The following is a 12,716-nucleotide window of genomic DNA, read 5'->3' as shown; positions in this document are numbered from 1 at the left end:
ACAAAATGTACACTTTTCAAGTGTACAGTTCAATAGGTTTTGGAACACATATACATCAAAGCAACCATCACCAAGGTAAACGACTCTTCTTGGAACTCAAGTCTATACCTCCATCTTTTGCTCAAGCCAATCTGCTATCTATCATTGTAAATCGGTTTCCATTTTGTAGAACTTCATTAAATAGACTCATATATACACATTCCTTTATGTATGCTTCTTTTATTCAGCATGTTTTTATATTCATTTACATTGTGGCATAGAATTAATATTCTAAATGGATGAGTCTGTGTTTTCTTTGGCCTATAGCACTGTTGGAATAATGTTTACCATCTGAAATAATTTAATCAGGCAAAGGAATGATTTCAGAAGACAACCACAGAAATTGCCATGAGTTGATCTTGTTCTAGTCTGACCAGAGAAGGATTAAGAATGAAGTAAGTCAGAAAGAGAAAAACAAATATCATATATTAATGAATTTGTGTCCCTTGGTAGCTCAGCTAGTAAAGAATCTGCCTGCAATGCAGGAGACCCTGGTTCAATTCCTGGATTGGAAAGATACTCTGGAGAAGGGATAGGTTACTCACTCCAGTATTCTTGGGCTTCCTGGTGGCTTTCTTTGGTAAAAAATCCCCCTGCAGTGCAGGAGACCTGGGTTCAATCCCTGGGTTGGCAAGATCCCCTAGAGGAGGGCTTGGCAACCCACTACATGGCTACAGTACATGGGGTTGCAAAGAGTCGGACCTGACTGAGCAACTAAGCATATAGCACATATTGTGGTATGTCCCAGAGATTTGTTCCTTTTTGGGTTTGAGAAGTATTCCTTTGTGTAGAGATACTACAATGTGCTTATCTACTTATCTCTTGCTAGACTTTTGATTTTTAGTTTGTTATTATTATGAACACATCACTTCCTAGGTGACACAGTGGCAAAGAATTGCCTACCAATGCAGGAGATATGGGTTCCATCCCTGAGTTGAGAAGATCCCCTAGAGTAGGCGATGGTAACCCTTTCCAGTATTCTTATCTGGAAGATTCCATGAACAGAGGAGCCTGGTGGGCTATAATCCATGACTTGGCAAAGAGTAGGACACAACTGAGCAACTAAGCATGGACACAATTATGAATACAATTATTATGAACACTTTGAACACATCACAAATCTTTATGTAGATAAATGTTTTCATTTCTCTAGGATAAATATGTTGGAGTGAAATTATAGAGTTGTATAATAATGGATGTTTAACCTTATTAAAAGAAAAAAACTGCCAATTATTTTCCAAAGTGACTGTAAAATTTTATGTTTCCTATAACAACAATAAAGGTTTGAGTTGTCCCATATTCTTGGCAACATTTGTCACTGTCCGTTATTTCAATTTTAACTGTTCAATGTGCAGTGGTATTTTATTGTTGCTGTTAATTTGCATCTCCCCTATAGCTATTGATGATGAAACTATTTTTATGTGCTTATTGATCATTTATGTATTTTCTTTGGGGAATTTTCAGTTCAGATTTTCTGTTTATTTTAAAAATTATATTACTGAGTTTTCAACACATTCTGGATATAAATTGTTTGTCAGAAATATATATTGTTAATATCTTCTTCCAATCAGTGGCCTACCTCTTAATTTATAAATGGTGTCTTTCAAAGACCAAAAGTTTTTCATTTTGATTATGTGTCAAGGCTGTATATTGTCACCCTGCTTGTTTAACTTATATGCAGAGTACATCATGAGAAACGCTGGGCTCGAAGAAGCACAAGCTGGAATCAAGACTGCTGGGAGAAAAATCAATAACCTCGGATATGCAGATGACACCACCCTTATGTCAGAAAGTGAAAAGGAACTAAAAAGCCTCTTGATGAAAGTGAAAGAGGATAGTGAAAAAGTTGGCTTAAAGCTCAACATTCAGAAAACTAAGATCATGGCATCTGGTTCCATCACTTCATGGGAAATAGATGGGGAAACAGTGGAAACAGTGTCAGACTTTATCTGGGGTGGGGGGGTGGGTTCCAGAATCACTGCAGATGGTGACTGCAGCCATGAAATTAAAAGACGCTTACTCCTTGGAAGGAGAGTTATGACCAACCTAGATAGCATATTCAAAAGCAGAGACATTACTTTGCCAACAAAGGTACATCTAGTCAAGGCTATGGTTTTTCCTGTGGTCATGTATGGTTGTGAGAGTTGGTCTGTGAAGAAAGCTGAGCACCAAAGAATTGATGCTTTTGAACTGTGGTGTTGGAGAAGACTATTAAGAGTCCCTTGGACTGCAAGGAGATCCAATCAGTCCATTCTAAAGGAGATTAGCCCTGGGTGTTCTCTGGAAGGAATGATGCTAAAGCTGAAACTCCAGTGCTTTGGCCACCTCATGCAAAGAGGTGACTCATTGGAAAAGACTCTGATGCTGGGAGGGATTAGGAGCAGGAGGAAAAGGGGACGACAGAGGATGAGATGGCTGGATGGCGTCACCTACTCGATCGACATGAGTTCGAGAGAACTCTGGGAGTTGGTGATGGACAGGGAGGCCTGGTTTGCTGCAATTCATGGGGTCGCAAAGAGTCGGACATGACTGAGCAACTGAACTGAACTGAATTGAATTTATTATTTTTTCTTTTAAGACTCATGCTCTTTGTGTCCTAAGAATTTTTTGCTTGTGTAGTGATATAAAAACTTTATTTATCCTGTGTTTATTTTAGAAGTTTTGGCAAAAACTCTAAAGCAACACTTTAGAGTGTAAAACACTCTTAAAAATTGATGTTTTCATTTCATTTATATTCAATGTATTTTGGGTAATACACTTTTGATTTCTTCTTTGACTAGTGGTTTATGTAACAATGAGTTTTCAGGCCTCCAAATATTTGGGAATTTTCCAGACATCTTCTTTCTCTAAAGTTTTAGCTTAATTCTATTGTAGTTGGAAAATATACCCTATAAGGTATCAGCCATTTGAAATAGTAACATTTTATGACCCTATATAAAATCTGTTCTGGTGAATGTTAGTCTAGAAGGAATAGACTATCAGAAACAGAGAAATCTAGATATTTCTTTAACTTTCTAGTATGTATACTTGTTTTGATCTAAATATTATCATTTAACAGAGTATAACATTCAAATTCATTCAGGAACACCTACATTAATTCTAGGGGTGAGAAATTGACCTGTAAATTACATAACATAAATGTTTGGAAATTTATCACAGTTCCAAGAAATCAACAAAATTAGCTTTGCCATATCTAATTTTATATTCAAATTTATTGACTATTTTTCTGAAGGGTATTTAATTTTGTCCTCCCATCTTTTAATAATAATATTACTTTGTCAAGTTGCCTCTCTTCCATAAAACTCCTTCAAAACATGTTTTGAGCCTTTGGCAGTAAATTTAGACATTTAAACCCATGAGGAAGCTAATCTAATCCGAAAAAGTTGGGAGTTGGCCAAATAAATGTCTCTTTCAAATAATCTGCACTAAAATTCTTTTCACAAAAAAAAAAAAAATTTGAGAAAAGCTTGATCCTATAACTGAAATGTTCTGAAATGTTCTGTTTCACCAAAAGAACATAAAAGCAACAATAATCTGAAGTTGAGAGAATGTTCTATTAGTTCCCAAAAGCCTCAATGATAAAATGGGAAGACAATAGGAAGTAATAAGTAGCAAACAGAAGGATGATTTTCCTCAAGCAGATTGTTGTCCTCAGTGAATGCTAGAGGACTAGAGAACAACCAAATAAAGTTCTAACCAAAAATTAGAGGTGAACACCATGATGGGAGGTTGGATGAGGCAACAGAGCAGAAATAAAAGTTTGAGAGGGTACCACTTTGAGAGACCAGCTTTTATTTGGGTCTGGGCAGCCACCATACATGATTTGTTATTCCAATGAATTAATAAATGATTCCTTTTAAAATTATTGGTAGGTCTTTCTTCCCCTTTGCATATTCCTTTGGAATGCACTATTGATGCCATGCAATTATATCTGTTAGGAGTCAGCTATATTAAAAGTCTTGTATGGCAAGAGAGAAACAAGAAAAGATTTTGCTATACTTTTAAATTCAAATTAGGTTTCTCAAACCACAGCTGGAATAGATTATTTTTGACCTTTCTTTAAATCATAATTTATATCTTTGCAAATTACCACCATCAAAGTTGTCAGGACAGCAAGAAAAATGTTTCTGTTTCACAAAGTGGAGGGCACGATGCCATAAGGATGGTTTGCAATGAATCTGGCTCTCCCTACTTACAGTTTTTCAAAATCTTCAGGCTGATCTCAATTATGTTCAGCTGGTAAATTTGCCTTAGTTTTATCTTCTTTTACTCTTTTTTTTTTTTTTTTTTTTGCCTAAATACCTATAAATTCTAACTTCTTATCTATGGCCAATCTGATTATTACATGAAGTAATCCCTATAAGCTAATAGTCATCATAGATTTTAATGCTGTCACTTTTTCAGACACTGTTTTCTTTTAACCCTCATAACATCAGCAACCTCCTGTAATGGATGAGAAAACTCTTGGAGATATTACATTGTGTACACAGCCTCACAAATAGTAAAGGAAAAAATTATGTCTTGGACCCAGAGCTATTTGATTCCAGTCTGTTAAAAAGAACATGTGACTAACTCAGTCTTTCATTATTCATTTTCTTTATTCACTCATTCACATTGAGCACATTAAATGCCAGCATTACTCAAGATATTCACAGTATTCAAGGGCGTATGAAGATGAATTAGAAAGCAGGTCCTTTCATCAAGGAGTTCACAATCTTTAATTAATTAACTTTTTTAGAAAAATGTTAAGTCAGCCCTGTTCATGTGATGAAATCACCTCCTCCTAGTGTTTATTATCCCTGAGTATATTTGGCTAAAATTTGTGCTCTTTTACCTTACCTTTGCAACTGAGAAGAGAAAGCTGCTGCTAAGTCGCTTCAGTCGTGTCCGACTCTGTGCGACCCCATAGACAGCAGCCCACCACGCTCCCCTGTCTCTGGGATTCTCCAGGCAAGAACACTGGAGTGGGTTGCCATTTCCTTCTCCAATGCACGAAAGTGAACAGTGAAAGTGAAGTCGCTCAGTCATGTCCAACTCCCAGCGACCCCATGGACTGTAGCCTACCACGCTCCTCCACCCATGGGATTTTCCAGGCAAGAGTACTGGAGTGGGTTGCTATTGCCTTATCCGGAGAAGAGAATAGTTACTTTTTTGAAGGAGATCAGCCCTGGGATTTTTTTTTTTGGAAGGAATGATGCTAAAGCTTAAATTCCAGTACTTTGGCCACCTCATGCGAAGAGTTGACTCATTGGAAAAGACTCTGATGCTGGGAGGGATTGGGGGCAGGAGGAGAAGGGGACGACAGAGGCTGAGATGGCTGGATGGCATCACGGACTCAATGGACGTGGGTCTGAGTGAACTCCAGGAGTTGGTGATGGACAGGGAGGCCTGGCGTGCTGTGATTCATGGGGTGGCAAACAGTCAGACACGACTGAGCGACTGAAGTGAACTGAACTGAAAACTAATGCTGTAGATGGATGGGGGGCTTCCCTGATGGTTCAGTGGGTAAAGCATCCACCTGCAAAGCAGGAGACACAGGAGATGCAAGTTTGATCCCTGGATGGATTGATAGTTACTATAGGAATGATTTCGTATATATGTTATCTTATCATACCAAGTAAGGGTGATAATTAGGTGGATTAGACTGATAGTCAGAGTCATTTCTCTAAAAAGTAGACAAGAGAAGTACAGGAAGTCACGTAGGTAATGTTTTTTAATCCATCAATCAAATGGCCTGGAGTTGAAGTCCTGAATTTCTGTGTGGAAGAGTAGAAGGGTGCAGCACAGGGATCCAGGTGAGAGGACAGAAAGGAAAACAAACATAAGATGAAAGAACACTGAGTGTCCTTTGTATGAAAGAATTACATATGAAATGTGTATGTCAGTAAGATGTGACCCATCAATCTTCCTTCTTGGATCTTCCCTGAAGTCCACTGATTAGGACTTTGCCTTTCAGTCCAGGGGAGTTGGTTTCCATCCCTGGTTGGGGAGGTAAGATCCCACATGCCTTGCAGTCAGAAAACCAAAACATTAAAAAAAAAAAAGAAAATACTGTAATAAATTCAATAAAGACTTAAAAACAAACAAAAATGTCTTCCAGGTGGATTGAGGCTCCCAAGCAAGTCAAAGCTTATCAAAGTCTTTTGTAACTTCCAAATTACTCATCACAACAAACTGTGTTCTGGGTCCTAAGAATTGGGAAAGAGAACTAAGGAAAGAGTTCAGAAGAAGAGTTTCTTTTCTGTCTCTTCTGAATACAGACTTTGCATTTTACTCTTCACTTTCTAAATTGTCTATTCTTTATCCCTTTAAGTTTTTAAAATGGATTTCTCTCATCGTATCTCAAAAGAACCCAATGGAAGATGTCCATGATTAATTAAGCATACTTGTGAAATAGAATTTTTAGGGATAGAAAGCTCTCTCACTTAATAACCTGACCTCAATTTACAGAAACATATAATACATTTGTAGGTAGAAGGTTAACTTAGCAAAGAGTCTTCCCTGGTGGTTCAAACAGTAGAGAATCAGTCTGCAATACAGGAGACCAGGGTTCAATCCCTGGGTCAGGAAGATCCCCAGGAGAAGGAAATGGAAACCCATTCCTGTATTCTTGCCTGAAAAATTCTATGGACAGAGGAGCCTGGCAGGTTGCAGTCCATGGGGTTACAAAGAGTTGGACATGACTGAGCAATGGATGCTTTCTCTTTAGCTTAGCAAAATGCCTGCCTTCAAATTTCAAGTCTCCTAGTATATACGCACTCATTTAAAATATATGAATTCTACTCTCATGGTTGAAATTTTTCCTCCCAGTTGATTCACTGTCAATATTTTTGTCCCCTGAAGTAAGTCTCTTGTAGAATGAAAATTTACAGCAGGTTGCTTTTTCGTATTTTAACAAAAGATCCTTTTTTTATTTGTTTATTTTTGTTTAAGCTTTTCATGGAGTAAGCAGTCCTCACCTAGTTATCATGATCTGCTTTTGGGGGTAAGAGCTCCACTTGTCCAGTGTTCTTCAGTGATGCTACTATTTCCTCTCTGAGACCTGTTTCTCTGGATAACCATGGACCATGCTTGAGAACATTTTCAGTGGAATAAGCCAATGACTGGTATGGCTGAGGCCTGCCATGTAGAGATCATTATACTCATGGATGATTCAGCTGCCCTTTTACATTTTCTGGAGGAAATAGGTTGGGGAAAATATGGAGGAAGAAAGCATGACTTATTTTTTAGATTTACTCTTTCTTAAATTGGCTTTGTGTGTTTTGAAGATGACAGACAGGAAAAGACTGCTTCAGGAAGAACTGGCTTTTTCTGTGACTAAAAAGAAGCAGAATCAAAAGAGAAGAGCTACTGATCAGGCTGGGTTTAGCACATCTTTCATTATCAGCTTTTCTTCTGAGTTATTTTAATGTTTTATTAATCCTGTTCCTCAAAATATCTTCCTCCTTTTACAACCACAGAATAAAATAAAATGTGACAATGTGTTTTCTTTTGTGCTTAAGTAGATGGCGTTCTCACAGATGACACTATGGGTCAACATGACCTCAACTTTAGTTTTATTATATGATATCTACAATGGTGTCTTATCAGTGCCTCCTACTCTTTTGTGTTTATACAATTTTTAAAGAATTAATGTGGATCAGCGGGCCTTAACCCTTAGTAGCAGAAAATCAGATTATGAATTCTTAGACATTTTTTATTAGATTCTTAACTGAAATTACAAAATAATTAATCACTTTTTAGGGGGAAGAAGATAGAGAGTGAAGGAATTAATTGGTAAACAATAGGATTTAAATGGATTCACTGATCATCTCAATTTCAAATACTAAGGCTATTAATTGCAATTCACTAAGGACCTGAATATATAACAACCTTACTACGGAAACATGTTAGATTGTATTAAGGTGAGGTTAAAGTATTGGAATATGTTTACAAATAGACTGTATAATCTGCTTGGAAATATTTTAAACATGAATGCTTTTTACTCCAGTGGTTCTTAAAGTGTGGTCTACAGGTCAGCAACCAACTAACCTGTGAATCTATTAGACAGATAAATTCTCTGGCCCCATCCACAATTACTCAATAAGTCTCTAGGGATAAGATTCAGAAACCTCTGTGCTAACAACATCTCCAAGGATTCTGCTGTTTGAGAGTCACTGATCAGCTCAGATTCTCAAGCTGGCATCATATAAGAATCACTGGGGAGCTCTAAAATCTAAAAGTTAAGTTCAGTTCAGTCGCTCAGTCGTGTCCGACTCTTTGCGACCCCATGAATTGCAGCACGCCAGGCCTCCCTGTCCATCACCAACTGCTGGAGTTCACTCAGACTCAAGTCTATCAAGTTGGTGATGCCATCCAGACATCTCATCCTCTGTCATCCCCCTTCTCCTCCTGCCCCCAATCCCTCCCAGCATCAAAGTCTTTTCCAATGAGTCAACTCTTCGCATGAGGAGGCCAAAGTATTGAAATTTCAGCTTTAGCATCAGTACTTCCAATGTACACCCAGGACTGATCTCTTTAGAATGGACTGGTTGGATCTCCTTGCAGTCCATGGCACTCTCAAGAGTCTTCTCCAACACCACAGTTCAAAAGCGTCAGTTCTTCGGTGCTCACCTTTCTTCACAGTCCAACTCTCATATCCATACATGACCACTGGAAAACCATAGCCTTGACTAGATGGACCTTTGTTGGCAAAATAATGTCTCTGCTTTTGAATATGCTATCTAGGTTGGTCATAATTTTCCTTCCAAGGAGTAAGCGTCTTTTAATTTCACGGCTGCAATCACCATCTGCGGGGATTTTGGAGCCCAAAAAATAAAGTCTGACACTGTTTCCCCATCTATTTCCCATGAAGTGATGGGACCAGATGCCATGACCTTAGTTTTCTGAATGTTGAGCTTTAAGCCAACTTTTTCACTGTCCTCATTCACTTTCATCAAGAGACTTTTAGTTCCTCTTCACTTTCTGCCATAAGGGCTACCAAGGCTCGGGCTATACCCCAAAACACTTAAATGAGAATCTTCTGGTGACTGGACCCAGACCCTGGTGGCTCAGACAGTAAAGAATCTGCTTGCAGTGCAGGAGACCCAGGTTTGATCCCTGGGTCAGGAAGATGTCTTGGAAGAGTGAGTGGCAATGCACTCCAGTATTCTTGCTTGGAAAATCCCATGGATAGAGGGGACTAGCGGGCTACAGTCCATGGATTCACAAAAAGGTGGACATGACTGGGTGATTAACACTTTCACTTTCAGATTACCCTAAAGAAGAGAGTGAAAAAGTTGGCTTAAAGCTCAACATTCAGAAAACAAAGATCATGGCATTTGGTCCCATCACTTCATGGGAAATAGATGGGAAACAGTGAAACAGTGTCAGACTTTATTTTTGGGGGCTCCAAAATCACTGCAGATGGTGACTGCAGCCATGAAATTAATAGATGCTTACTCCTTGGAAGAAAAGTTATGACCAACCTAGATATCATATTCAAAAGCAGAGACATTACTTTGCCAACTAAGGTCCATCTAGTCAAGGCTATGGTTTTCCAGTAGTCATGTATGGATGTGAGAGTTGGACTCTGAAGAAAGCTGAGCGCCAAAGAATTGATGCTTTTGAATTGTGCTGTTGGAGAAGACTCTTGAGAGTCCCTTGGACTGCAAGGAGATCCAACCAGTCCATTCTGAAGGAGATCAGCCCTGATATTTCTTTGGAAGGAATGATGCTAAAGCTGAAACTCCAGTACTTTGGCCTCCTCATGCGAAGAGCTGAGTCATTGGAAAAGACTTTGATGCTAGGAGGGATTGGGGGCAGGAGGAGAAGGGGACGACCAAGGATGAGATGGCTGGATGGCATCACCAACTCGATGGACGCAAGTCTGGGTGAACTCCGGGAGTTGGTGATGGACAGGGAGGCCTGGCATGCTGCGATTCATGGGGTCACAAAGAGTCGGACACGACTGAGCTACTGAACTGAACTGAACTGAGTAAACAACCAGACCAGCTTCCAGAGGAGTGTTTCTCAACCCTGGTTTCACTTTATAATCACCTGGGGAACTTCAAGACATACTGATATCAGGGGTTCCATTATCCACCAGTGAAAATCAGGTACACACTTACCAGTTTTAAATTAAATTCTGAGGATATAATGGGTTTCCCTGGTAGCTCAGTGGTAAAGAATCTGCCTACAATGCAGGAGACATAGGTTTTTCCCAGCATCAGGAAGATCTCCTGCACGAAGGAAATGGCAACCCACTCCAGGATTCTTGCCTGGGAAATCCTATGGAGAGTAGAGCCTGACAGGATACAGTCCATGGGGTCACAAATAATCCGGCACAACTTAGCAACTAAAAAACAACAACAACATAGTAGTTACAGTATTGTCCGCTGAAAAAGATGAGAAGATTGTAGATCTTAAAAGTTCTCATCACAAGGAGAAAAAAAAAAAATGGAAAAAACAAAGAATTTCTGTGGACTGGATCTGGGAATGGCTACTGTTTAGAAGCTTCCCATAGAACTTCTGTGCAGTCAAAGTTGAGAACTACTGCTCTAGCTAAAGCCATCTGAATGGATTAAGTAATATCTCTAGGTCTGTTGTTCTGATGCAGTTTATTTGTTTTAAAGGTTGTGCTAAAAGCATAATTTTGCATGCAAACTTTTCCACTTACCATATTTAAAATTAACTCTTTTTTTTTTTTTAACCTTGGGAAATTTTTACAGTTCCCCATTGTGGTAATCACCTGATATGAGCCTGTTTTTAATGAATGAGTTGATGCATTAACCACCACTGATGAAAGAGAAAGAGTAGGGTTAGACACACACAAGGGGTGAAAGCCAGTCACAGGAGTTTTCAGGTCACACAGTAATTGACATGATGAAGACATTTCCTGTTGCAGAAACCATGCCCACATTTAGAGAAGAGGACAATCTCTTCTGAGTCTGATACCATGATACAAAAGTAGATAAGGTATAACCAAAATAAAATACAAGGTGTTCAGGTCTTCCCAGGTGCCAGGCAATGCAAGTATTTACTCATCTTTCTTGATAAACTAGTGAACACATAGGCCACTTTAAAATTAATATGCAATTTTATTCTACCTCATTTGGCACTTAGACTTCAATGAATGCTTTCACAAAGGAAGATTTCAAAGACATATTTGGTGAATGGGATGAATCTTAATTTAATGTACACTCATCTAAGTCATCCTTGAGAGATATCTCATTAATTTCCTGTTTAGAATCCACCACCAAACCTGTGACTGCTTTCCCGAGAATGTGTGTGTGTGTGTGTGTGTGTGTGTGTGTGTGTGTGTGCTAAGTTGCTTCAGTCATGTTGACTTGTTGCAATGCTATGGATTGTAGCCCACGAGGCTCCTCTGTCCATGGGATTCTCCAGGCAAGAATAGCGGAGTGGGTTTTCATGCCCTTCTCCCAGGCATCCTCCTGACCTGGAGATCAAACTGGCATCTCTTATATCTCCTGCATTTGTGAGCAGGCTCTTTACCACTAGTACCACCTGGAAAGCCTAAGCATGGCTCTAGGGATAACCATGTTTCCTCTATTCTCATTTACCACTACTCCATGTCTCCATCCCTCACACCATTATTATTCCAATCAACTCCTAGGAAGATGCTTTGCCCCAACATTTTCTATAGCTGGTGCCATGCTGCATACTCAGCAGCCAGAGAAAATCATACTAAAGCTCTGTTCCATCAGACCACTATCCTGCAAGGGCTTCAATTTTCCTTTAAGATAAAGAGAAAAGTACCTTCACATACTTCAGATTTTCCCTCAATCAATGCAACCCCTTTGTCCAATATCTTTTGCACTGGTTCCCCAAGGTAAACTCTTAGCTCCAGTCAGCTGATCATCTCATTACTTTCCATATATGAAAAATAATTCATATTTGTCATAACATAGCAGCTCCTGCCATCCCTCCCACCACCCACCTGTCTATCCCTGTTGTGTCCACACCTCAGAGTTCAGACAAAATCTTAAAATCTGGATTGCAATGTTTGTAACTCTTTAAGGTTCACTGAGTGCTAAAGTTCCCTACCTCTGTACTCACTGGGCTTTTTCCTCCTTGGTGTACCTAGTACAACCATATTCCTCCTCACAGAGATCAGCCCTTAATTGTCCTTTCTATAGATGAAAGAGCTCACTCAAACTCAGTGAGCTCTTCCTATGGAGTTATTGCTTTCATTTCAAAGTTGTCCATACATCTTCTAAGTAACTTCCAATGTGTCAGAGACCTGCATTTTCATCTAGCAATAAATTTATGGTAGTCATTTCATTACGTGTTTCACATGGATTATTTAGGTTATTTCACTTCTTCATACAATTCTAGGATATAAATATTATTACTATCTGAACTTAACAGAGAAGGCAAGTGAGACACAGATGTTAGAATCTGGAATTCAGGTCTACTTTTTATTTCAAAGCCAGTGATCTTTTCCTGATATCCCCAAAAGCCTTCCAAACCATCTTTCAAAGCTTTATGATTGAGTTGAAATTACTCAGACTTTTAAAAGAAAGTACTCTTTTTTTAAGGGGAGTAGTGTTTTATCTCAAATCTTTTAAGACAGGGTGACAGATGCTAAAAAAAGAAAAAAAAAACATGAGTTTTATTAAGTAGAACAATTAATTTTCTATTCAATAAAAATGGCTAATGTTGACGATCATGGCATG

The sequence above is a fragment of the Ovis aries genome, chromosome 1 (genome assembly GCF_016772045.2).
Source record: "Ovis aries strain OAR_USU_Benz2616 breed Rambouillet chromosome 1, ARS-UI_Ramb_v3.0, whole genome shotgun sequence".
Taxonomy (NCBI): Eukaryota; Metazoa; Chordata; class Mammalia; order Artiodactyla; family Bovidae; genus Ovis; species Ovis aries.
The sequence above is the reverse complement of the archived record's forward strand: the minus strand, read 5'-3'. Positions refer to the sequence as shown.